Source organism: Paramormyrops kingsleyae, chromosome 8 (assembly GCF_048594095.1).
Source record: "Paramormyrops kingsleyae isolate MSU_618 chromosome 8, PKINGS_0.4, whole genome shotgun sequence".
Taxonomy (NCBI): domain Eukaryota; kingdom Metazoa; phylum Chordata; class Actinopteri; order Osteoglossiformes; family Mormyridae; genus Paramormyrops; species Paramormyrops kingsleyae.
In genome coordinates, this window is record NC_132804.1 from 19,951,618 (window position 1) to 19,979,125 (window position 27,508).

Consider the following 27,508-nt stretch of genomic DNA (forward strand, 5'->3'; position numbering starts at 1 on the left):
GACCTTCGATTTGAGACAGAATATATATATATATATTATATATATATATATATATATATATATATATATATATATATATATATATATATATATTTATATTTATATATATATATATATATATATATATATATATTTATATTTATATATATATATATATATATATATATATATATATAGCTTTATTTCAAAAAACAAAATCCAACAATAAAGGAGCCGTCAATATTTTACGTTCTGTACGTACTGTACGTTCTCGATCTTTGCGAGGCATGGTGACAGCATAAGCAGCAGACGACAACTACACGATGATTTTTATCTGTTATTCGGAAACCGTCGGATGGCTTTTCCAATCAAAAACGTAACCCCCCGATGATGCACCATTGTCATTGCTGTGGCTCCATAGTAGGCTGGACGATACATACCGTACCAGCCAATCATGCGACGAACACATGATCGTATTAGTCCAGAATTCATTGCGGTTCATTCAGTAGTTGGGAATTACGAGATGTGCGGGTCGACCTCGTTTCTCGTATCTTAGGTTAGGTTCGGGTTCAGTACAGATGCATCGATTGTTGACAAGGTAAAGTGGACCGTGTCGTGCGCAAGTCTTTTGTGTAATGAACGTTACTTTCGGTAAAAAGGGGGCATACGGCCAGACAAACATTAAAGGCAGGCCAATCTTGGCCGTAAGGTACTTCAATTTTGAGGAGGCGTGCGGCCAATTTTGAAAGGCACGACGGCCATTGGCCGCGGTGCCGCGGCTTATGTCTAGCCCTGCAATGGTGGTATAAACCATCTGATTTAATAACTTACATCAGTATTTTCTTGTAAATAAGGTTAGTGAAGCTAGCAAAATAAATTGGGGATGTTTCATGTTCTATTTATTAACATATAATGGTACAAGTTGGATGTCTTTTATCGGGAATGTTGTAAAATGAACAAGTAAATTAGTTAAAAAAGTCTAAGTCGGCAAGCTGCCACAGAAACACTGGAACATAAAATAGGGTCACCTCTAGGAAAATTTCCCCTAGTTTAAGGTATTTTAAAAAGCATAAAATTAAAATTTTTATGGAGCTGACAGAACAATGGATGACATGCAATAAAATGTGCACCTGATTCATAATCTCTCACATTTTTACTCCCAGCCACCCCTAATAAAGAACTACCTTGAAGATAAAGGATTAATTCTTTCAACCACCATCTCTGCAATGGGTACCCCCCCCCCTCTCCCTTTGATCAGTCTTCTCTATCTTTTCCATCATGTACATCAATTGCAATCGGGGAGGGGACACATTCATTTCACAGGTCAATTCATTTTAATTATCATGCATCTTAATTCCCTCTTAGTTTAAACTGTGCGACTGACACTTTATAAAAATCTCATTAACCTTCAGCTTTTGGCCATTTTCTGGAAGCATTGCATCGACCCACACTGCCAGAAGCCCAGTAGGACATGGAGTTTGAAGACAGCGAGTGGGAGTATTCGTCTGATGGCAGAATTAATTGAGTTGGCAAGTGAGCCCTGGGATTTCCACTGTGGCGACTCAGTGTTAAGAACCGCCTGTTCATGATGTCAAAACGATGTCACACACATGCCAGAGGGAGTCAAGCAAGGCTCTTGAGAAGATTAAGTAGAACCACAACAAAGAACGAATCAAAAATGCACATATTTACATCAAAGCAAGAGCTGATTTGCAAACTTATTTGAGTAATCAGTTCTGCTCCAAGAGCAAAATTTTGCATGTGAAGGAAATCAAACCATTTTCCATAACTACTTATACAAAATGTGGTTGTGATGAGCCTGCAGCCTATCCCAGGATTCATTGGGCACATTAGCCCATGACAGGGAGAAAAACAATTATAACTTGAACTGTGGGAGAAAATCTGTGTATCTGAAGGAAAGCAACACAAAGAAGGGGAGACACACGCAAACTCCACACACACAGCTGGTAATCAGACTCACAATCCTGAAGGTATGAAATCACTGTGCTCAGTTCAGCTCAGCTCGCAGGATTTCCTTCAGTGCAGCAGCGGAAAGCTACTTCTCCCACCATTATCTGCACACCCTCATAACTACTTTACATATATTCAGAGAATGGAACTAATCAGCATAAGACCAGCTAATCATTTTGTTTCTCAAAGCTGAGATCCTTTGCCTAAAGAGTAGGATTTAAACTTCCATCCACCCGTCCATTTTCTGAAACAGCTTGTCCTATAAAGGGTTGTGGGGGGTCTGGAGCCGATCTTGAAGGCTACAGGTACAAGGCAAGGAACAACCTAGAATAGGGTGCCAACCCATCACAGAGCACACTCACATGCCATTCACACCTAAAGGTGTTTTGGTAACTCCAGGCAGCCACAGCATGTTTTTGGACTGGGGGGGGGAACCAGGGTACCCAGAAAAAAAGCCATGTTGACATGGGAGAACATGCAAACTGCACACACATGGACTCAAACCCTGGTCCCAGATGACTAACACAACAGCTAACTACTGCAGCACCATCCAGCTCCAAGCTTAAGCTTGAAAACATAAATAACAAATAAAATAATTTTTCATTTTTGCTAAATATGACTAATTAATACTGAAGCCCTTTCAGTTTTGATTGAAGTCTTCTCAGGATAGGCCCCAGGTTTGGAAATGGAGGGACGGATACACGGAACACAGAAGAACCCTGGTGGGTCTCCTTAATCACACCTATTTTAATTACAAAACATTATTGTCACGCTCGCCAGGGAGGCGAGCAGGGAAGCAGACGAAAGCAGCCGGACTGACGGGCAAACGGGGTTTATTGACGGCAGACGGACGGACGAAGCACAGCACATGACAATACAATGCCGGATCTGGCAGACAAGGGGAGACGCGGACTGATATACACAGGACTAGGTAAACGGAACAGGCAACAGGTGAGAACCATCAGGGCTGAACACGAGGTAATGAGGGGGGCGTGGCACACATCGGGATCGTACGGAGCGGAATGTGACAAAACCCCCCCCCAAAGGCGCGCACACCGGGCGCGCCAGAGGAGAGGCGACGGACGAGACGAACCGGGAAAACAGGACCTGGAAAACAAAACAGAACGTCAACCAAAACCAGGGAACAGAACGGAGACGCAGAACAAGAACAGGGACGAGACGAAAGACAAGAGACGACACAGAACTGGGAAGGCAGACAGGCAGACAAGGAAGGGAGACACCGAAGGGGAGACAGGCGGAACAAAAGGGCCAGGAGTGAACAAAGGAGGAACACAGGGACGAGGAGCAGAGACAGGCGGGACCAACGGAAAGGGAGGAGGAACAAGGGGAGCACGAGGGAGCCCAAGCGGGCGACGGGCAGCGGCCGGAGGGGCCGCAGGCGGGAGGAAGAAGGGAGCAGGAGGGGACCACCCAGGGGCCAAGGGAACGGGACGAGGGAGTGACGGAGGGGACACGGAGGGAGCAGGAGGGAACCCCAGCGAAGGCGGGCAGGAGGGGGAAGCCGCGGCAGGCGGAGGCGCAGCCGGAGCCGGCGAAGGCGCCGTCCGACGCACAGCCGGAGCAGGGGGGCCCGGAGGCGACCGACATGGAGCCGGAGGAGGGACCGAGGACCGGCACCGAGGATCCAGGGGAGGACCCGACGGCGACCGCCGACCCCGAGCCCCGGAGCCCCAGCCAAGGCGAGCGAGGGCGAGCCAGGGGGCAGGGCGGGCGGGAACCGGGCCCCACGCCTATGGCCCCTTCCCCTTCGGGACACTGACAGGCGGGGTCCTAAGGGGCGTCGGCGTTGCCGGGGTAAGGGTGAGGGAGTCAAGGCCTTCACAGAGGCAACAGGCAGGGCAGTCAGAGCCGCGGGCGTGGCCGCAGGCGGGACAGTCAGAGCCGCAGGCAGGACAGCCAGAGCCGCGGGCGTGGCCGCAGGCGGGGCAGCCGGAGCGGCGGCCTCAGGCGGGGCCGCGGGCAGAGCGGCGGCCTCAGGCGGGGCCGCGGGCAGAGCGGCGGCCTCAGGCGGGGCCGCGGGCAGAGCGGCGGCCTCAGGCGGGGCCGCGGGCAGAGCGGCGGCCTCAGGCGGGGCCGCGGGCAGAGCGGCGGCCTCAGGCGGGGCCGGCTGGACAGGCGAGCAGGGCTGGGCCGGCTGGACAGGCGAGCAGGGCTGGGCCGGCTGGACAGGCGAGCAGGGCTGGGCCGGCTGGACAGGCGAGCAGGGCTGGGCCGGCTGGACAGGCGAGCAGGGCTGGGCCGGCTGGACAGGCGAGACGGGCTGGGCCGGCTGGACAGGCGAGACGGGCTGGGCCGGCTGGACAGGCGAGCAGGGCTGGGCCGGCTGGACAGGCGAGACGGGCAGAACCGGCGAGCAGGGCTGGCCGGACAGGACAGGCGAGACGGGCAGAACCGGCGAGCAGGGCTGCCCGGACAGGACAGGCGAGACGGGCAGTTCCGGTGCCGGCAGGACGGGTGCCTCCATCGTGCGGCCAGCAGGGGGCGCCTCGGCGGGCGCCGCCATCACGCGGCCAGCAGGGGGTGCTGCAGGCAGAGCAGGGACCACTGCAGGCGTCTCGGGCATACGGTCAGCAGGGGGCGCCTCAGCGGGCGCCGCCAGCACGCGACCAGCAGGGGGCGCTGCAGGCAGAGCAGGGGCCACTGCAGGCGCCTCGGCGGGCGCCACCAGCACGCGGCCAGCAGGGGGCGCCTCGGCGGGCGCCGCCATCACGTGGCCAGCAGGGGGCGCAACCGTGGCCACCTCAGGCAGTTTAGGCGCCGGCAGGACAGGCGAGACAGGCAGTTCCAGTGCCGGCAGGACGGGCGCCGCCGTCCCGTGGTCAGCAGGGGGCGTCTTGGCGGGCGTCGCCACCCCGCGGCCAGCAGGGGGCGCCTCGGCGGGCGCCGCCAGCACGCGGCCAGCAGGGGGCGCCTCGGCGGGCGCCGCCAGCACGCGGCCAGCAGGGGGCGCCTCGGCGGGCGCCACCAGCACGCGGCCAGCAGGGGGCGCCTCGGCGGGCGCAGCCTCCACGCGACCAGCCACCGGGACTGCAGGCAACGCAGGCAGGACAGGCGGGTCAGATGGGACAGGCGGGTCCGGCAGGACAGGCAGGACAGGCGGTGCCGCGGGCAGAGCGGCGGCAGCTGCAGCCGGCAGCGCAGCCGCGGGCAGACCGGCTCTAGAGACCCGGGGAATGGCGTCTCTCACCGGGCTGATCCCTTTGCCGTGCAGGCGTTCCGGCCGGTACGGATACGCCTCCCGCGGTGGCGGCAGCTCACCCGGGACGCCGAGCAGGCGGGTAGCGGTGAAGTCATCCCAGGGCAGCGGTGAGCCATCATGCTCCCTGGCTAACTCCCAGACGGGGAGCAGAGTGCAAGCCCCCATGAAGAGCGACGGAGCCTCCTCCTGCTGCACTCTGGTCCGCCGCTTCTTGCCGCTGGCAGGCGAAAGCGGAGCCACCGCGAACGCTTCGTCCTGGCTCCGGGCGACGCGTTCGCCTCTCAGCCGTGCGAGGCGCTTGCTGAGACGGCGTAGGAGCTTGCGTGCCCGCTCGAGCGGGTACTGCTGTCCTGGCGGGCGCTCTTCTGCGAGGAGGTCCGCGCCCCGGGTGGCCAGCTCCAGGGCTACAGGATCCTCCAGTACTGTTGGTTGGGAGCGCCAGAACACGAAGTCTTGCAGGAGACCGAGCCGGTGGTGCTCGGTCTCCCGCGTCGTGTTGCTACAGAGATCCGGCATTCTGTCACGCTCGCCAGGGAGGCGAGCAGGGAAGCAGACGAAAGCAGCCGGACTGACGGGCAAACGGGGTTTATTGACGGCAGACGGACGGACGAAGCACAGCACATGACAATACAATGCCGGATCTGGCAGACAAGGGGAGACGCGGACTGATATACACAGGACTAGGTAAACGGAACAGGCAACAGGTGAGAACCATCAGGGCTGAACACGAGGTAATGAGGGGGGCGTGGCACACATCGGGATCGTACGGAGCGGAATGTGACAATTATCCACATGAATTCAATTTAATACTTATTACAAGAACAATTCATACTATCCAGAAGAAGCCCCCCATATGGACACATTACTTCTGTTACCAAGGCAATTCAGTAATTCAGAAGTAATTCAGCAAGGCCTGCTGCTCTAATGCAGAATGTGAAGCTGCCCTTTTGTCTGCGATCCCACTAGCATTTTAGTCTCTGGGGAACAACTAAAGGGAGGAACCGGGAATAAACAAACCCACCTGGCTTGGAATGAACTGTCAGCTCCCATTTCTCTGATCCACTGCTGTCTCCTTTCTCCATTCAATGCAAAAAGGGGATGTAAACTCATAATATCTTAAACAACAGTGCTGCCCATTGCTTAGGTGTTGCAATAAGGATGTTGTCCCCCAATGTATTTAATTAAGATAGTCTGATCCTTGATCAAATTAGTTTTTCATGATTAATTCAGAAAAAAACAAACAAATTCACAATCTAATAATCACATTCAAAACACCATTTCTTTAATGAAGAGACAATATTGACACAATGGTGAGCAAGTGCTACTAAGCTTTCACCACACACAGTGCAGGTAATAAAATTCCCAAACAATAACAGTAACCATCTTGTAGTTTTTGACTGTAATTCCCCTGCAAACAAATTACTGGTCACAACAAGAGGGCACTTTGCTTTGCTACCTCTCTCCTGGAGGCGAGATTGCAACGCCAAACACATAGCAGTTTTAGAGACAAAACTGTAATCACACGCTATTTAAAGTGCAGCTGAAATGTGCTAATCAGAGTCTGGCTTCTACTGCAAGAGCTCTTTATTACTCAGAAGTTTGCACAGTTCTTTTGCTGGGGAACGGGAAATAAAAGTTAATGGGTTCGTTTCCCTTGCTTGATCACTTTTAAGCTATGTGCAGTTTCTGTACGTGTCATTACAGAGGTCACAATTGCGTTATTTGCTGAATAATATTGTAATCTGGTGTAATTCACCTATTGGAGATGTAAACCCAGTAACTTGTTCATCGAATTGCTGGTTCTCATATCTGAATAACGTTCACAGCACATAATCTCAAGTTATTATGTACAGTATGTCCGTTGGTGTAATAAACGCATAACTAACGTATTTAAAATGCATAATGCAAATATTAAAAAGCACGTACAATACCAACTGCTTTATCATGCTCCGGTGCGTTCGGCTACTGCACCTCATTTACATTTTGACACCTCTTTTTAAACTTAACGCATGAATAGCAGTATGATTTAAAATAGACGCTGACAGTAATAATTAAAAGTATATATTAAAATATGTATAAAGTAAAATAACGGGAGTTATTTAGCATTCGACGTATTGTCAGAATATCGGTACAGAAAATACCACAGAGGAAAGAGCATGTGCTTTTTAAAATAATGTGTATGCGACGATAGTAAATCGAGTGGCTTTTAAACAGGTAAACAAGAATAACAAACAAATAAATAAAATGGATGGATGGATGAATATTTAACGATAACTGTACGAACTTAACAGAGAATTTATCAAAATTCATATCTCGTATACAGAACAACGCGGTGCTTCTCACTAAGGCATATAGAGCCGGGGGGGAGGTGTTAAAGGAGGGAGGGCAACCCGAGGTGCGTGTTGGCTGCCCCGGCAGCCGAGGAGAGCTGCATCGGTAAGTACAGTGCCTGCATACCCCCCAACCCCCCACCCCCGAAGCGACATCGGCTGTGCGATATGCGGCCAGGAGCACGGTGTCCATAGAAATGCTGACAGAAGATCGTTTGCGACATAATTCTAGCCAATTCACACTACTGCAGAGCTTTAGTCATTACTTAAACGTGGAATAATCATTACTGAATTTGACACGATGAGCTATAATTTAGAGTGGCTCGATTTCTGTTAAGTAATTTGCACAGTCGCACCTATCATTTTGTGTAAAATTGTATGCTGTAATACGTGCAAATGACGGCGCATCGACACTATCGAAGCCAATAACTGCGATCTCTGATCTCTGCGATCTCGTTCCCTATGAAAACGCAGTTTTGAAGGCCAGTACCCAATACTGACGCGCACAGCTAGGCCTGCTCCCGAAAATCCATTCAGGGACGCCCTAAGGGGAAAAAATAAAGTAAAACAATATATATATATATATATATATATATATATATATATAACGTTTCAGCAAAATCTGACTTCAAACCCTGCTTTCACACAGAAAGGAAGTGAAATTTGATAAACAGTACATAGACAAGTAAATAAAAGTCCACACACAAGTAAATTAGTCCAGTGAGCTGTCTTAGTGTGTCTCATGCTGTGTCTCACACTTCCAGGGTGGTGTGTTCAGTTCTCACTCCAGGTCCGTGTGTGGAGTTTGTAGGTCCTCTTGGAAGGTAAACTGGAATCTCTGATTTGCCCATAGCATGTCATTTTGCCATACACTTCCTCAGATAAGCTCCACAGTGACCATATCCGAGTGCTATAAATACTATGGGGAAAAAAAACTAAATGAATGCTTAATTAAATGGTCACCTTAATGTACAAACTAATTAATAATAATATAAAAATGAATGAGTAGAGAAGGCAATGTTTGTCTGGTAGTGGAAATTTAGTATCTTAGGCACTCTCAGAAAAGAAAATTCTTAAATTTGCACCTTACATTGAACACCCAATGTCTTTTCAACTAATCAGTTGCAACAGAGATGGACACTAATTATGCCCATCAGTTTCCCACAGGACAAATAAGCCTTTCTGGGACAGGTTCCAGGTTCACCACAACCCTGTACCTGAATAAGCAGGAACTGTGGCAAAACTTGCATAATTAGATGTACAAGTACTGATAAGATGTCGGTGCAGTAAAGATTAATGAAACGTACAGTGAAACGCATTTACAGAGTCTTCACTGCAAGCTGCCTTACAGTCCAAGGCCAGACACTTTGGTCCTGCTTTATTAAAGGGCTTCTTCATGCATCACTGGAATGTGACCTGGGTGCCAGTGAATCAAGGTTAAGAGGGACAGGGGAGAAAAGAATAAAATAAAGACGGGAGAAAGAAATCAGGAGACATCACAGGTTGACAGGTGTTGCAGCCAATATAGTCTCAACCTCTTCCCCCATCACTGATTCAGTGGCACTTTGGGAATTCTGTGGAAACGCTGAGCTCATAACAGACTCCACTGGCTGCAATGGCTCATTTGATGACAGATTAAAATTACTGGTAGGGTGACTGGTCACCTGGTGAAGATCAGGGCCTTCTAGGCCTGGACTTTTATAAGGTTAAGGAAGGTAATAAACATTGCTGAGCAAAGTCTGCTTTTGTAACAATGTGATGTCTTTATGTAACAGAGCATACATACATGAATGCATAATTAATGTGAAGCTTTGGTCTTGTTTTTTTGGAAAATTGCTGTTCTTGTTTTTAACTGATAATCTATATCAGGTTATGATAAATGGAATACATACATCATGTGCAGCCTAATTAACTAATTAAACTAAATAAGCAATAAAAAAATAAGTACATCTTTATTTTAGGCCTTTCATTGAGGAATTCAGTTTAGTTGCACTAAATTTCTGGATTTTTCTGTCATTCAGATGAATTAACTGAACAAAAATAACAAAACACATTAACCCTGGGTTAAAGCATCATTCAGTTAAATACACGAGTTACACGCCAAGTTAGCAGCCATTGGTCTTTGACAACTAGTCTAACAGGGCATCACAATCCTCAAAACAACATAATTTCTTACACCAACCACACACAACAAATTGCTGTCATTAGATGCTGCTTCCTCCCTCATTTTGATGAATGAAGTTAATGAAATTCTCATTAGAGGTGTCAGTGCCTTACTGTCTCCAAGCATGTTGACCAGAATTCATATTAAAAACTCAAATCACTCTACGGAGTGATCTGCAATCATAATGCGTGGAAAGCCATTGTCTTACCTTTATCAATCTGAATTAATACATGTAATATAGTGTTAACATTTTAAAGAGCCAAAAAGAAATAACCATAGCTTTATTCACTTATATTATTAATAATTATTATGCCAGCTAAGAAATTATACTTTCTAATATATAGTATTTGATGAAATTAACAAAGGCATTCAAACAGTAAACATAGCACACATAGACATAGAGGAAATTCCTATTTAAATTCCAATTTTAAAATATTTAGTACAGATGGCTTTTTTTGTCAGCTTAGATCTCAGTTCTGCACAAATATCAGCTGTGACTCTCAGTTGGATCCCTGCAAATAACAAATTTCCCATCATTCTTGCTGGTAGGAAGCCAGCTGCTGCACAGATTCTCTGTGCTGACCTGACGGGTTACTGACCGCCCGCTGTACGCTCTGCCTCGCTCACCGAATCAGATCTTAGATGTCCAGTGTGACATCATAAAGTTAGTTCTACTTCATAAAACAGGCCTCAATATATAAATTATTACAATATCTTTTCTGTGTTTCTTTTATTTTAAGTTATTTAAATCATAACAGGAATGCGACAAAGTTAAATTAGCTACTGATTAGGTAGAATTTATGCCTCATTATTCACACATTATTCACACTTGGCGCACCATATAGTAATTATCCGTGTATTGCAGCCACACACTAGTCATGATTAATATCGTGCTACTTTGACCCCTTTAGATCATTAATAGCTAAGCCTTTTCAGTTCAAATGTAACATTACACGGTCATTGTGCAGTAATTAAAACATGGATTTTTACCTATCTTACCTCTAACTATTCATCATCATCATCATCCTCACCAGCATGATTATTATTATAATTTTTCTTGTTGTTGTTATATTTGTTAAAAAATAATGATGATGATGATAAATACAACTTCAGATAAATGACGTATTCATTAACAAGATTAGTCAAAATCTATGGCATGATACATGATACAAGGTTCTACATAATTATGCTGGATCACGTATATATTGCTACGGGACATGTTGAGTCATCCATCCATTTCTCGCAGAACACAAATGCTACTCACAGACAGTAGGGATTGGACCTACAAGGCTAGTAGCGTGAAAGTAAAGGGGCTGCTGCAGAACCGCCATGCCACCCTGTACTATGGCAAAGTAAATTAATTTCAGTAGTGAATTTAAACAAAATCTAAACACAAGTATATGTAAAGTAGTAAGCAATTTGCATAAAAATTAAACATCAGCGTACCGAGGTCACTCATGCAAAGGGCAAGTCTGACACTCTTTACACAGTTGTGCCAAGATTTACTTGGTAGGCGCTGGAAACAACACAAATTTTTCTTAATCTAAATTGAAAACCACTGGAGTAGAAAATCATCCCATTGCCCCATTTACAAAAACGTCAGCGACAGACTCATTTTCCAAAGGCTGCAATGTGACAGCATGTCAGAATCTATCAGGGATAAATGATTACCTCTATCAAATCAGAGACTAGCAGTGGAGGCGGGAAGGCAATAATCCTCCCCACCAATAGCATCTGTGTGTATATATACACACAGAAAACTGACTCACAATCCAATTATGCATTTATTGGTGAATTGACATAGAAGGGGAAAGTAGCTGAAGGTCAGCTGGAAGGTTAAGGTCTACACTGCTCTGTTTATACTAACAATTAAGGACAGTGGGGTAATAGAGGTGCAGAGCCTCAGTGGTTATTACTGTAGCCTCAAACCTCTGGAGTTTCTGGCTTAAATGCCGTGTCCAGCTCCCTGTGATTAAGTGGATCTCCCCTGAGTTCTTAGCTTTCCACACATAGTTTTAAAAAGCATACGGTGAGGTAATTCGGTGTCTCTAAATTGCCTGTAGTGTGTCATTGTGTGCCTTGTGAAGGCATCTCATCCAAGGTGTCCCCTCACTTCCAGACGCATCAAAGCCGAGTACCAAATAGGTGCTCATAGAAAATGGACAAATACTGATCCTGAAAAAAAGTCTTGCATTTCCTGTACAAATATTCCATTCTTAACTACTTATGACAAGCAATATGTTTACACATATTATACAATACTTTTTTGGACTCAGCAGGATTGTTTGGCTCACAATGGACAAAATGCATTCCATAGCTTATTCAGTGAGAAATTAACATTCCCTGCATTATAATGAAATAGATGGATGACTTTCACTACCTTTCTGCAAAGCTGAACTGATTTTTTTCCCCGATTAATTATAAATTCAGTCAGTGTGATTTTTTAAAAGTTAATGTTATATCACGAAGGGTGAAAGTAATTATTTGACCGAGACAGTGATTCACAGTAATTGTTCATGACTGGATTTGTAAACATTCTAACATTACATCTGGTAGAAAAAACTGCCCCTTTTATACTAAGTAGTGGTGCATCCACCTGACCCTAAAGTGCTCGCAGAGTCTGAATAATTGTTCAGTCATTAAAGACTCTCATATTCTGACATGTTGCAGTTTCCATGACAACCTCCCTTGAAGAGAGAAGAGTAGTTTGAGTGGGAACAGACAATAATCCTTTAGCTTGTGTGAGCTCGGCATTTCACAGGACACAGTAGCACATAGAAAAAATATCTGATCATTGCTTACCTAATTTTAATTACGGGGAAATCGTCCATCTTAATAACTAATAATACCACGCAGTGTCACTGTGAGGCTGGAACTCACGTTAAGCAACATATTGCACAAGGCAGGGGGACGCCCTAAATACCTTGAAATCAAATCTACACTGAATTTCAAAGGAAACAGATGCAGAGTTGAAGTTAGCAGCACATGCTCATGCCATAAGGTGACCTAATCTTTTCATTTGGCCAGCATGGGAAATTTAAAATGAATAATCCCAACTTCCCACAGGGATATCAATCTGCATCAACTCTGATTGATTAATTGGCTGTACGTGTGTATCAATCTAAGTATTCCAGCATCGCATAACCGTAACAAAATACAAAAATTCTCACAGCTCGACCAAAATCGAAAACCAATTTACCCACCAAAAATATTTACAAAGGTCAACTACAGAGTGTGAGCTCTGTAGGTGTCCCACATCAAAGAGTACCATTTTTTGAATGCTTACATTGCAGAACTACCTTTCCGTTACCCCAAAGTAACTGAAAAAGACCAAACATGCATATACAGGAGAGAAAAAGCAGACTGTAAATTGAATATCGCATGTGCTATAACATATAACAGGGAGGAGATATAACATCTCATTATGTAATAACTAGACAGAATGTAACAAATTGAATGATGATAATAATAATGATGATAATGATGACAACATCAACATTAATAATAATAATAATAATAATAATAATGGGTGATGTTATAACAAAAAACTGTAATGTTTTTTTCAGCACAGGTTTAACATCACTGCCCCATACATCCACTGAACCTTTGTAAGAATGACCTGCCTATTCATGCATGTAGTTACATCAATGGCATCTGGAGAAACCCCTACAGTATGTCCTACCTTTTAGGGTTTTGTCTCTTGGATACCACTCCCTGTGCATCTCACTAGGCTTTCAGTGATATGCAAACACCTGTCAGGCAATCCAGCTGCAGCCAGTGACACAGCTGCGTAGGTATACAGTTAAAAGGCCAGTTGATATTTTACACTGAGTGTTTTTTATCAGATCTGTGTGTGATCAACACAATCATCTGAGCTGGTCAGAGTAATGATACTTATAGACTGCAAGTGAAGAGGAATTGGCTGCTAGATTCTCCCCCTCAAAAAAGTCATTAGCAGTGAGGAGAGGAGGAGTGGATCAAATAGCAGGTCGAGAATGAAGAAAGATTGAAACAAAATTGGTGCAATCTCAGATTTCAAATGTGAAAAAGGGGAAAAAGAGAACAGGGCAGAAGTATTGAAGGACAGTTCTTTTTCACAATTTTTATGCAGCTCTATAATCTAAATGTACACTGAAGATTAAAATGCCATTCAGCATTTCATTCTCAATAATCCAACAAAATTAGGGCTGTTGTATTTTGGTACCTTTCCAGGGAAACTCAGGGAACCCTTGAGGATAAGCCAGTCCTTCAAAATCCATTAATGCACAGATTTGCTAATTTAAGGTAAGATGTCTATATTATCCTTGAATTACGGAGAACAAAAAACAATCAAATTACGATGGTATTCCTTGATTTAACAAGTCCAAGACAGGCAAACAACAAATAACGTGCAATAGTCCCAGACAATGACGAATAAGGTGCGATAATAAACAGCATATTAAGCGGTAATGAGAATGAACGTAAATGTAGTCAAAAGAAAGCAAATATCGCACAATGTTATGTGTGTATGACTGTGTGCATGTGTGCACCTGCCCTTGGAGAGATGGTCAGACAGTGTTCAGCAGTTTAACAGCACAGGGGAAGAAACTATTTTTCAGTCTTGTGGTACGTGAGGAAATTAACCTATGACACCAGAAGAGGTGCTGTGCAAGGTGGGCAAATCTCTAACGATCCTGGACGCCTTCTTCCTACATCTAGACAGAAAGTGCCCCTTAACTGCTGGCAGTTGGGTGCTGATGATGTTTACTATCATCTTAGTAACACGCCACAGAGTCTGCACCTTTTAGGAGCAGACACTTACTGTGGCATCTGACAGAAGATCTCAATTTCCAAGCTTTTGAGGATTTGATAGGTACAGCAAGATCTTTCACACAAACCAACTGTTCACCCTACAGCAGTCTGGTCAATTTCAGATGACATAAGTACATTATCTGTAGGCTTAATATCATGTCAGCTTATAACTGAACAACATACCTCACAGTAAACTGTGGTACTTTTTAATTTATTAAAACAGGGAACAGTCACTCATTTTGGGATTTCGTTTGTGCACAATAGTAAAAAGTACACACCAAACAGAAGGACAAGCAACCAAATGAGCATACGAGACCTCTCATTCGTCAAGTTTAGTTTTTACTTCTTGTATTACTGTTTAATGTTTATTCAAGAGGCAATTGATCCCATATTTGGCTGAGGGTAAATAACAGCCACAAGCCTGGTCCTTAGACACACAGCTAAACAGAGAACACAAATGTCCTTGGGCTGGAGTTTATGGATACAAGATGAGAGTGAATCAGAACTTCATGTGAAGTGTTTTTACATGGATCAACATTTTATTTGGGTTTTTACGACAACTTTCCCAAAATATCTGTCAGCATAATGTATTACCTTTCCCAGCAGCTGACGAGGAACTTGAAACAAACTGGGTTCCCCACTCAGTCTGTGTGGCCCCCAGGCTAGCTGTCTCGGTTCTAATCTTTGTTTTGAGACCTTGGGCAGCGTTGGCCAGTGAAATAAGTATGGAAAAAAAGGACTTGTTACTCAAAAAATGTGGTGTCCAATCCCAGGGGGACAGCAGGGGGACAGCTGTTGTACCCGAGTGTGGTAACCTTGCTGGATACAATGTCATGCAATAAAACTTGTGTCATGTAGAGGAATCAGCAAATAAATTATGCATGCTACAGGGCAATAGAAAATTTTTCCTCCTGGTCCAGGATATTCAGAATTGAAGAAAGGATGAGATGACATTCTCACCCTGAAGGAATTGGAAATGGGAAAAGTGGAATCCACTAATAGGTAAGGCAACTATGCATATGTCACACACACACACACACACACACACACGCACATGTAGGGTAAACATATCCTTATGGGGACCGCTCATTCATTTCAATGGGAAAAATGCTAACGCTAACTATGACAACCTTAACCCCCACCCTGCCCTAACCATAACCATAAGTAACCTAACAAAATACAATAGTTTTTGCATTTTTAGTTTTTTCATAGCAGTCACCGATTTTTATTAAATAGAGTTTTCCCTTATGGGGACGGATATTTATCACGTTATGGGGACATTATGTCCCCATAAGGATAGGTAAACCCGCTCGAGCGCGCACACACACACACACACACACACACAGGTTCGTAATTATATCTTTGTGGGGACTCTATTCATTTCTATGGGGAAAACTCTAACCCAACATGACGATCTGAACCCCTACCCAGCCCTAACCTTATCCATAACAAAATATGAGACTTTTGTGCACATGTATGTGTGTATGTATTATGTATATATGTTTAAATATATATATATACACACACACACACACACACACACACACAATGGTACCTCAGAACTCGAATTTAATCCGTTCAGAACTGCAGATCAAATCCTAAAAAGTTTGAGTTGTGATCGAATTTTCCCCATAAGAAATAATGGAAAACCAATTAATTGGTTCCTGGCCCCAAAAAATTATACCTAAATGTGTTTTTTTTAGCATTTAAACACAAAATGAACCGGATTAAACAAGAAGAGCATATACTGTACTAAACACATCTAAGCACATTTATCAAAACAGTAATTTGTAAAGTAAGAAAATAAATGTATCCAAACAATGTGTCCTGCCCCGATCGTCCGCTCCTTCCGTGTGCCACGCCCCCTCATTAACCCCGTGTGGAATCCCTGTGTGATCAGCTGTTTCTGGTTGTTGTCACTAGTTCTCTGTATATCGTCCGCGTTTCAGTTTGTTTCCCCAGTCCGGTCATTGTATTGTCCGTCTGCGTTTTGCCTGCCTTACCTGTAATTAAACCCCGTATTCCCCGATACCCTCACGTCTACACCTTTGTGTCCGTTCCGTCCCACTCGGCACAACAATAATATTATAATTAAACGTATTAATGGTTTATTATTAAAATTAAAATACTGAATAATAATTTTTTAATTTATTTTATTATATATCAATAATTACTGTTACTGTCTATCATTGTCTATATGTATTTTTACTGTATAAATATATGTATTCGAATGCCAGGCTGAGACTGAAGCTTTAACCCTTTGTTTCCGCTGAGAGACGTGCCGTGTAACTCATTTCCCCGCCCGTACAAGTTATCTTAGGTCGGCATTCACGGTTTGACTTCTGAGATTCAAATCAAGCTCTAGGTAATTTTTTTTCGGACTGGCTGGTTCGACTTTTAAGAAATTCGAGTTTCAATGAGTTCGAGAACTGAGGTACCACTGTGTATGTGTGTATATATATATATATATATACACACACACACACACACACACACACACACACACACACACACATTTATATACATGTAGGTACTTCATAGAGAGTATGTTTATTTTTAAGAGTTCATGGCTTTTTTTTTCTGTGAAATGTTGTAACTTCTCTTCTGGTCAGTTACAGTCTGTTCTTTGAGGTGTGGACAAGCCCAGATATATGATATTACATCGAAACAAGTGATAAAGTCAGCCAGGGTGAGGTGACTGACCTTTTCTCAAAAGTGATTAGCCTGAAATTCACCAATTTGTACAGTGCAGAATCGCTAGAGAGAAAACAAAAGCTACAGAACTCACTTAAAAATGAACTATATCTGTTTTTTTTTTCTGTTCAGCCATAAGTATTTTATAGCGGAGTGAAGGGCCGGGGGTAATGTGTAATTACCCGTACTGTTATACAGGACATCTATAACCCGATAAGCCTGCCGCTCATCTATCTCTCTTAAAAATCAGTTTGCCTTTCGAAAGCAGGCTTCAGGCCCTGGTGTTTGCTGGTTAGGGCAAGGTTTGACAGATGAGGTACATCCAGTCCCTAACCCTACTGGCACGCTATCAGGGCCTCTCCGTGCAAATGCTCCATCACGCGGACAGCTCCTACCGCCGGACGTTTGGCTTCAGCCAGCGTTCAGTGTGACTTCACCCACCGGGGCTCTCCCAACCCCGGCCCAGGGCTAGCAGCTCTGGCTGGGCCAACGGAAAAATAAAATAATGAGCAGTTGACGGCGTTTCGCACTGCACGTTTAAAACAGAGCTTAATAACAACCGTGTCAAATTAAACAATGAGGTTCTTATAGCCATTGGACCAGTGTTCATTTTCCATGCCGGCAAATTTCACACTAAATTATTTTTTTTTACTTCAGGCATAAAACCCTTACTGACAGCAGAGCTATATAGGTTAACATTTAATTTGATTATAATTAAGACATTTGCAGGGCACAAAGGGATTTTGCTTCATCCCTATTCTCCCCATATTGGCAAATTGGATTTTTCTGTCCTCTCTCTGGGAATTCTCCCAGAAATCATTTTGCGACAACTTGGTTGCATATTAATAAAAACCAATTTGACCGATGTGATAATAGAGCGGACGATCGAAGATACAGCATCAACAGATCTTTTCATGGAAGTAATCAGCAAGGCTATTCACTGCAAATCACAGTGCAGCCAGTGGGACGGGACGTGCGTCTCTTAAATAAGTGACAGCATGCCTTTACGGGCTCTCTATTTCAGGGAGGGCTCTCCATCTCACACAGCGCTTCTTTAAAACGGCACCGGTCCCCCATTTCTCTCCCGAGGTCTGTGTTCCAGCCTTGAGTTGACATCATTACAGTCTGGAGCGATGGAGAGAGCTGGGAATCCTCAGCTTGTACTATGCTGAAGGGACAGAAGACTGCAGGCTCCCATTGGTGCGTAGCAGGAAACACAGGCTTTAAAAATAAAGTCTGAGAATGTGTTCATGAGGAAACACAACAGAATGAAGTAGAGATGTTTTTCCCCTTTAAAGGTGAAGTACAGGGTATGGGCTGCATCAAAATTACTTGAACAATCGCATAACATAATAATCTAGCAATCTGCAGCAACTGTTATGCTGCAAAATAGTTTTGCTGTAAGGATATCTGTACAGCATGTGTGCATTGGCTCTCAGTTAAATTACAATAGTGCATTACAGTGGTGTTTGATAGCATTAAGGTCACTGTACAGTATATTGATCTATACAGATTCCGGGGAAAGATTTCTTCAAACTGAAATCAAACTGAAAAATGACTTTGTTTTTGTAGCAGTTCAGGTGGTTCATTGGGAAGGTAATGAACAGAAGTTTGTGCTGAAAGGACACCGACATTGCAGGCGGTACAGTATGTATATTACTGTCTTGACCTTGATTCAGCCTAACTGCTATGCCATTAAGATCAGTAACTCCATTAGTGTTGATAAACGGCTAGTGTCTTCCTGGGAACTTGAATTCCACACGTGATGCACATGGGAAGGTGTGACAGGGATACCTGGCAATGGTGGCTTTTGGCTTCTCACCCCAGGAAATCCAGCTCAGTCCCTGATTTGGTCTAGCCCTTGTCCACCCAGCCCAATTCATGCTTAAAACTGCTTCTGATTCTGTTTGCACTGCTGTTTCCATTAACTCCCGTCCCCCACCCATGTCATGTGGTTCCATTTGCTATCCTGACAAGAGCATCTGTTAGTGCATGATTATTACTAATGCAAGGAAACAGCAAGTACTCAGGTACTCAGTATATGGTGGGACAAGCACATTTAATAGAAAACTATGAATATGAATGCAAATTGCACCATTTTTACTACACCAAGTTCCAAAGTAGTATTTAATTATATACCAACAATTGCATAACAACAGTTAAAGGAAGTATTGGTAAGTAGTAATTTATAAACACATTCATAACAAATAATGCATTCAAAAAGCATTATAAATATGGCGATGAATACTTATCAAAAGGCATAACACATTAAAGCCATGTTTATTATGCATTATTAATGCTTTATGATGTTCTCATCTATAATGCACCAGAGATACCTTTATAATGCATTATAATGGTTGGTATAAGCAATAAGGATGCTTTGTACTGCATTATAAAGTTATCTATAGTGCATTATAGATGAGAGCTTCATAAGGCAGCCATAATGCATAATACACATGGCTATAATGTCTTATGCCTTTTTATAAATATTGGTAGCTGTTTAAAAAGCTTTATGAATGCATCATAATGCATTATGAATGTGTTTATAAATGACTAAAAACATGGCCTTAAGTAAAGTGTTACTGAAGTATCAAAGTCTCATGATAATTAAAAATTAACCACTAGTAGCATCAATTCCAATTCAGGGTCTTATAAACCGAAAGGCTCCATTGCAGTAATGTTCAGTGGCTTAATATTCACAGACTATCAACCCAGACAGTGTATGATCTTTGTCTTTAGTTTGCATCTGACATTCAGCTCCCAAGAACTCCGACACGCTCTCCTGTCAATCCCGTAATGTGGCTTTTAAAATCCGTCACGGAATAGGGATTGCAGAACGTCACGCATGGTCGTTCCTTTTGGGAGCTTCCCAGCCTTTTGCAGGAAACAATTTGGGTTATGTGGCAGAGTTGTCAGAGTAAATGTTACCCACTAACTTATTTGTTACTTTTTCATTTGGAAACTTCAGGCAGGAAATTAGTTTCGAAGTTCATTAGAATGTGTGTGTGTGTGGGGGGGGGGGGGTGCTTTTTCCCCTGAACTTTATCTCAGCGCACACTGTATGCCCTGTAGGGTTATTCATTCTTGGAATATGAAACCAATTTTTCACCTTACATTTTTTTTGTGATTTTGTTTCCAGTGGGATTGCTTCAGGGAAAGAATCTGACAACTTCACTTTCAGGTGTGACTGTGTATCTGCCTTTTTTCTGGGTGGGGAATTGCTTAGTGAAATACTAGAGAGGCATTCCAGCCCAAACGCTTTTGTCCTTATAGCGTAAAATAATTGGTCTATTTTGCAGCCCCCCACACTAAATGGTGTCAGCAGCATAGGTACACCAGTAACCCAATTGTTTATTTTTTTCTGCAGGATGTAATTTAGGAAAATGCTGAAATCCACATTTAAAGAACCACTGCGGTTCTTGTGCCCTTTGACGGACTCTTGCCATGAGCCCTATGCAGTTCCAGGTTCCACCATGATGCACTCTGGGTTAAGCGTTTGGAAGATGGAGTCACGCTAGTGTCCATAGCCAGTGAATGTTCACCTAAATGTATGCACCTAACATTTCTCTTGCAAAGAAATTGCTTAAACCTGCCAGCTCACTAGCATAATATCCATTGCCTTGTGGACATAGAGATACATACGGCAAATATACCTATATGTCATTTTATGAACAAATCCTGAAATACAGTTAAAACAAGTTATGAGATATAGGCACTGCCGGGCTTGATCTATGCAGCAATGTATTGCTGCCACCATGACAAAATAAAATTTGCCCAATTTCTTCTTATTGTGGGAGAAGATACACATCTTTAATGGAGGCTGAGTGGTATATACACATGTATTTGTTATTACGTTATATATGTTTGGAAGACTAGAATTATATTAGATTAAAATTCAACTTCATTTTCACTTAGCTGAGTACAGGTACAGAACTAATGAATTGCAGCATCAAAATAGATGCAAATAAAATATACAAATATAATAAGTATGGTTGCCTCACAGCCAGAAGGTCCTGGGTTCGGTCCCCGGGATGGGTGTAGGTCCTTCCTCTGTGGAGTTCACATGCTCTCCCTGTGTTCATGTGGGTTTCTGCCGGGGGCTCCGATTTCTTCCCACGGTCCAAACGCACGCAGGGCGGATTGATTGACGAGTCTAAATTGGCCTTGTAGTTGTGTGAGTGTGCGTGTGAGTGTGTGCGCCTTGCAGTGTGTTGGCGACTGCCTGGGGTTGGTTCCCGCCTGCGTGCCTTGTTCCCGGGATAAGCCCCAGTCCCCCCCGCGACCCCAGTTGTGATTAAGCGGTTACGGTGATGGATGGATGGAATACGCATGGTAATAAAATCTAAATTATGATAATAGGTGTAAATTATGGTTCTGTGAAAATATGCATGAAGTAGCCTGTAGGATAAAGTGCAGAAAGGAAGTACAGTGAGAATGATTGTGCAAGGAAATAACAAGATGCAAACTGGACACACAGAGTGCAAACTGGACACACAGAGTGCAAACTGGACACACAGAGTGCAAAATGAACAGACAGTGCAAACAAATGAGCAGATTGCAGAGTTCAGTCGAGTTACAAAGTTGTGTGAGGAGGGGGGCAAGGTGGAGAATCAATGCTGTAAGGCAGCCTGACATTGAGTGCATTGAGAGTGGTGGGGCAGAAACTGTTACTCAGCCTGACCCTTAGAAACTGTGGTGGTACCTGTCAGATATAGAAGAATTATTCTCAGATATTCTCAAGCTGTAATTAGTATTACATTCTAACAAGATACTTTTCACTTTTTAACATTATAGTTTCATGTTATAGCAACATGCGCATTTCATTATAGTGAGAAATATACCCCATTATAATGAGAAATGTGGCAGATCCTATTTTGTCATGGTCTCCGTGTGACTCATCAGATATGAAACATTGTATTGTTAACCCCTTCGCAGCCCTAACCTTAACCATAGATAACAAAAAATAAATAAAATACATGACTTTTGGCATTTTTACTTTTTTGATTTATGAAAAAAATGGTCCCCACAACATCAGAATAACAGGTTTTTATCACATTGTGGAGACATTTGTTTCCCACGATATAATACATACATAACCCACAAACACATACAGTACACACACACACACACACACACACGTTGCTCATTCATCTTCAGCACTATCATGATTTTTTTTCCTCCCAAATATCTTTTATACTAGCTTGAACAGACAAGTTTTCATATAAATTTGTAATGGTCATTTTCAAAAATGGCAGAATATATGTACAATGGACTATGAGCAATAAAGGGTAAAATGTGTTACAGTTTCCATTTAGTTCAATGCTTGTAAATGCTATTACTTTTAAATCCAAATAAGTCCACCAAAAGCCAAGTAATTACTAAGTGTTATTTTTTGATTTGGTACTTTTTTCGCAGGAAAAAACAGCACAGTCAAAACCCGCATAATCACGCAGTTATTTTAGTCACAGTTCAGGTTCTTGTATTAAAGAATTTCAGTAATTACAGTATAATTATACTCCTGCCTATCTATTACACATTCCTGCCTTTTTCCTGAAAGAGCAGACCTCAGGGTATTACATTATTCACGCAAGCCTGTAATGTACACAAGTTTTAATTGGCTGGCCAAGGCGAGACACGGTCACTGGAGGAACAGGAACCGATAGGCTTCTGAAGCCATTATGCATATTCTCTCATTCACCTGGGGTTATGTCAGCTAGGAAGGTTTACAACCCAAGAACAAGAACAGTAGATCAATCAATGCAAAACTGCTTCATTTGGGGGGGGAGGGCGGTTGTTATTTAGTGTGACCCAGTTGAATCAAACATGCAAATATGTTCAAATTTGTCTTCAAATAGCCATCAGTCAGTCGAGATATGGACATCCAGATACCATTGCAGGAAGCATGGGATACAAGGTACAAGGTAGGAAGTCAAACAGCTATCACACAGGACTCCCACGCACATATACCGACTTAATATAAGCACTGCAGGAGGAATCTGAAGTACCAGAGATGCCGCAGTGTCCATAGATGGGGCTGGATTCAAATGGCAGGTCTGGTGGCTGGTGAAAAAGTTTTATCTCCAACATCATATCAGCACATATTATGCTGTGCATTTATGATGCTGGCCTCTACATTTTCAGAACATTTCCTGGTTACTCTGTAGGACATCTCATAGTCAATGGTGGCTGGAAAGGGACCAACGTCAAGAGGAAAGGCCTCCGTGGACTCTCAGATTTAAGCAAGACTTCAAAGGCTGTTTCTAATCCATTACAAAACCTAAACCTTTCACATGGTGATTAATATTAAGAAAAATACTAAGATCTAAGACCAATCAAGTACCATATGTGATAGTTTAAAAAGAAGTTACACAGTTACTTTAATTAAATACATGAATACAGTCTATAAACCAGACAACACAATAAACATAAACCAAGATCACTTAAAAGAAGCGCAGTGACCTTCTGTGGGCTGCTACTCAAATATTCATAAAACATAGTTGATTAAAATGTACAAGTATTATAACTGAAGCATCTAATCAGTGAAGCACTCTACAGCAGCAACCTGCTCTATTTGTATTTGTCGGTTGCCTGCTTTTCTCATTAGAAGCATACAGTCAACGTGAAAGAACTACTCAATGATACTGGAATCACATAACAAGGGGTTGCCGTGCAACAAGTTGGGGACAATTCTGCCCCAAGTCATACGAATTTTAGCCGTGAAAGGCCTGGTAGTAGAACTTTAAATGAAAGTCACCCAACTGCAGCAAACATTTTTCGCGCAAAAAGCTCTACTATAGCTCTACTAGTATAACAAGAGGTAATACCAGTAGGAGCAAAATACACAGATTCAGTGGGTATAATGGAATGTCGATAACTCTGCAGTGTAATTCTGCCTATTACAAAAATAGATTTCAGACTGAAATATTATTTCACCATAAAATAAATGTGATGTTAGGAAAATATAAAGCATTAAAATACACACACTATAGTTTACATGTTGCTTTTGTGATCTTGCAACACTTTTTGTGAAACCCTGGCAACAACATACCAGTTTCTTCTAGCAAGTGGGTGTGAAGACCTTGCTGAAGGACATTTCAGCAGGGGTCCTCCTGGGACTTTCAAACAACATACAACATCCATCCAAGATGAAGTCTATGCTCTTAATCACCACACTACCCCCAAACAAGCAGATGTTTCACTCTCTTTTTGTTAAGCAAGCAACAATCCCATTAAATGTTTTATTCTCTTTGCTTATCTCTGTGGCAGGCAGCTGGGAAAGATTCAGTGTATCAGAGCTGTTTGCAAAGTCAATAAAACACAGAGACCCCTGAATTGAGACTGCTGGAATCCGAGAAGGAAGGCGAGGAGGTGAGCCAATGAGCTATACTTCACATGGACAGTGTTATTTCCAGCTTTTAATGCACAGTGAGTGTGTGACAGATCTGATGTTTACCTGAACAGGGTGAGAACCGGTGTTTCTCGCAGAGTTCGAGCCATGGCAGGAAGCAGCCCTTAATGATCGTTATGAAGGGAAAAGTCAGGTGGTGTTAAAGGACCAGCTGCACTTCTGAAAATGGAAACTTTGTAGTGATGGGCTTTTTCCTGACATTTTGAGGCATCATGGTGTAAATCAGCTAAACAGGAATGTAAATAACACGGATGTTGCAGAATTGGACAACCAGGTTCAGGTTCTAGAAGGTGGGAACTACTGCTACGACTTTGGTTGGCTAGTGGGAGTGAGATTTTCAATTCGAGTAAAGTCTGCAGATGCGTGCACATGCATTTACATGTGTGTAACAGTTTTATTACCGTGTAAATAGGCCGTAGGGTTTGCAATCTACCCCAACACTTCTGATGTAGCTAATGATAGGTTTATGATGGAATAATATAGATTAGCTGTGAGATTTCTTGCGTGAGAGTCTGAAAGTGTCAACGTCACGCCAGATGCGTGAGGGTTGGCAGCATACAAAAAGTAATTACATTCAGCTTCAATGAACCGTTGGTTCTTAGAAATCAGAATATGCAACTTTAGGCTACGCCAATATGTACTCTGAAACTTTTTACCAAAAAAAAAAAAAAAGATTGGTAAGTTCTTGAGCTCTTATGGAACTTTAACGAGAAAACATTTAACATATTCTGAAGTAACCCAAACCGTGTAACCAAAAGAGCGGTTCAAGATGAATTCATGCATAAAAATAATGTTCTGGCTGAGGCTTTGTGATTACACTCAGTCTCATGTAGGTGTATATGGCCTCAGGATGTCCTTTTTACATAATGACGGATTAGACTCAGCCAGCACAGAAAGCACACAGCCAAGCAGGCTCTGATATAATGCGTCTCATATTGAGTATGTTGAGTCAGAACGCCTCTCACATTTATCTGGTCACAAACACTTTCTTCATCCGCTCCATCTTTCCCTGGATCCCCCCCCCCCACCCCCCATCATCAATCATTAAAACTCAGTCGGGTTTCACTCTTGGGAAGAGCAGGTGACTGTAAGTGGCACGTTAACCTATCAGCTGTGTCCTAGTTAGTGCATAGAGCACCTGACTGCTGGAATTTTGTTCCCGTGTTTAAAATTAGATTTAACATCTATCATTTCCCAGCACTGAATGGTTTTCTGTCAGAACTTGGCAGGGGTAATCAGTCACCAGGCGTCTGTCTGTTGCTGCCCAATACCCCATCAGTCAAGCATGGAGCAGGAACATGGGTGACAAAGAGAGTAGGCGGGGGGAGAACGAAGCACAACAACCTCAGACATGTTGGAAAAACACAATCTTAAGATGCCAGTTTCTTCTTGGTGTTTTTTTTTTCCCTTCTCCCCCCTTTCCCCTCCCCTCCCCTTAGCAAATGTCTCTTTGAAAACATTCCTCAGGCTTTCAAAAGGGAATCCCAGGAGATGAGACATGGGCAAGAACTGCTGTTCAAAAAAAAAAAAGCGAGGGAGAGAGGTAGGGTTTTGTGTTCATTATCTGGGATTGTGCTCTGTGGGTTTCCTCTTAACTTTGATTGACAGCAGACTGAAGCTCAAAGATCATTTTCCTGTTGCTCCCATAGTGAAACATAAAAGCAGTGAAGTAGATGGCATCCCTTTTTACCCTCAGAGTTTACCCATTACCTTCATGCCTGACAGCTAGCATGACACATACAATAGGAGCTACTTGTTTACGGGAATTCCTCAGAAGCTTTCAGTCAGTCTGATTGGCCGTTTGAGAACCTGCTTTACGATACACTGCTGTTCTTCAGTGTCTCGCCTTCCTATGGAACTCTGATCTGAGGGATGGACGTGACAACAGGGGCGAAGAAGTCACCACAAAGCAGTAGCGTCTAAAAATACCTAACATTATACACATGCCAGAGTGAACAATTACTTCTCCTTCTCAAATGGTTCTGCTAACATATTGGTAATACTTTAAGGATGACTGCCATATTTGCCTGGGATGAAAGCTTTTTGATGTTTATTTAGTGAAGATTAAGCTAAACCCAAGAAGGTGAAAATCTAGCCCCATTTTTTTCACTTTAATGCACATAAAAGAATCTCAATTCACATCTCAGTTTAACCAGCTAATAACTGAATACTTATAAAAGTAAGGAAATAATTTATGTTAATGTAAACGTATTTGTCAAAAATAAAGAGTATTCATAGATAAGCAGATAGTGTGTATTGGACACACTCTATAATGAGAACTTATTTTCATAACTAGCCTGCTGAAAATCTACACAAAACCTGGAGGGTGCAGATACAAAAACTGAATTTGTTCAAAACCCGGGTTAAACAAACAAAAAAAAAAAAAAACAAATCTGACCCAAAAGCAAGCAGCAGCAGCTTGCTTCACATTTTCCAGCCCCCCCCAGAATCCACCAGCTGGTGCCCTTCATCCCTGAATCCAGTCTCATGGACCAGCTGGGATTCATTTACAAAGGTGTTTCTTGGGATGGGCTGACGATTACTTACCACGCTGACTCAAACGCTCCATTCTTGTACCACCAACGTGTTTGTCACAATAATCTCTACATGCTACAGCTCAATTCGTACACCAGTATATACATTTTTTTTCTCAAATTAAATATCTATCATTTAAATCTATTGCTATTATTCAATTGCCAATCCAATACTTTATGCATGTACCTTCCAGCCGCTTATCCAGTACAGGGTCAGAAGCAGAGGTGGAAAGTTCAGGTCCAGAAAGTAAAAATCCAGACCAAGATTTAGTTTCAACCAAAAAATTGAGTAGTCTGTGACTGAGACTCTTTAGACTCAACTGCTTGGTGGGAAAAAAATCTTGGTCTGGATTTGTATTTCATGAACCTGAATTATCCACATCTGACCAGAAGCATATCCCAGGCAGAAGAGAGCAT

General features: G+C 43.1%; 1 long non-coding RNA gene across 1 annotated transcript; it reads left to right on the top strand.

Annotated features, from left to right (window-relative positions):
* Positions 1-15,374: 15,374 nt before the first annotated feature.
* Positions 15,375-21,069, top strand: LOC111856411 (uncharacterized). Its single transcript, XR_002841133.2, has 4 exons — positions 15,375-15,457; positions 18,239-18,349; positions 18,722-18,796; positions 20,517-21,069. It is a non-coding gene; the product is annotated as an uncharacterized lncRNA (long non-coding RNA).
* The last annotated feature ends 6,439 nt before the right edge of the window (positions 21,070-27,508 follow it).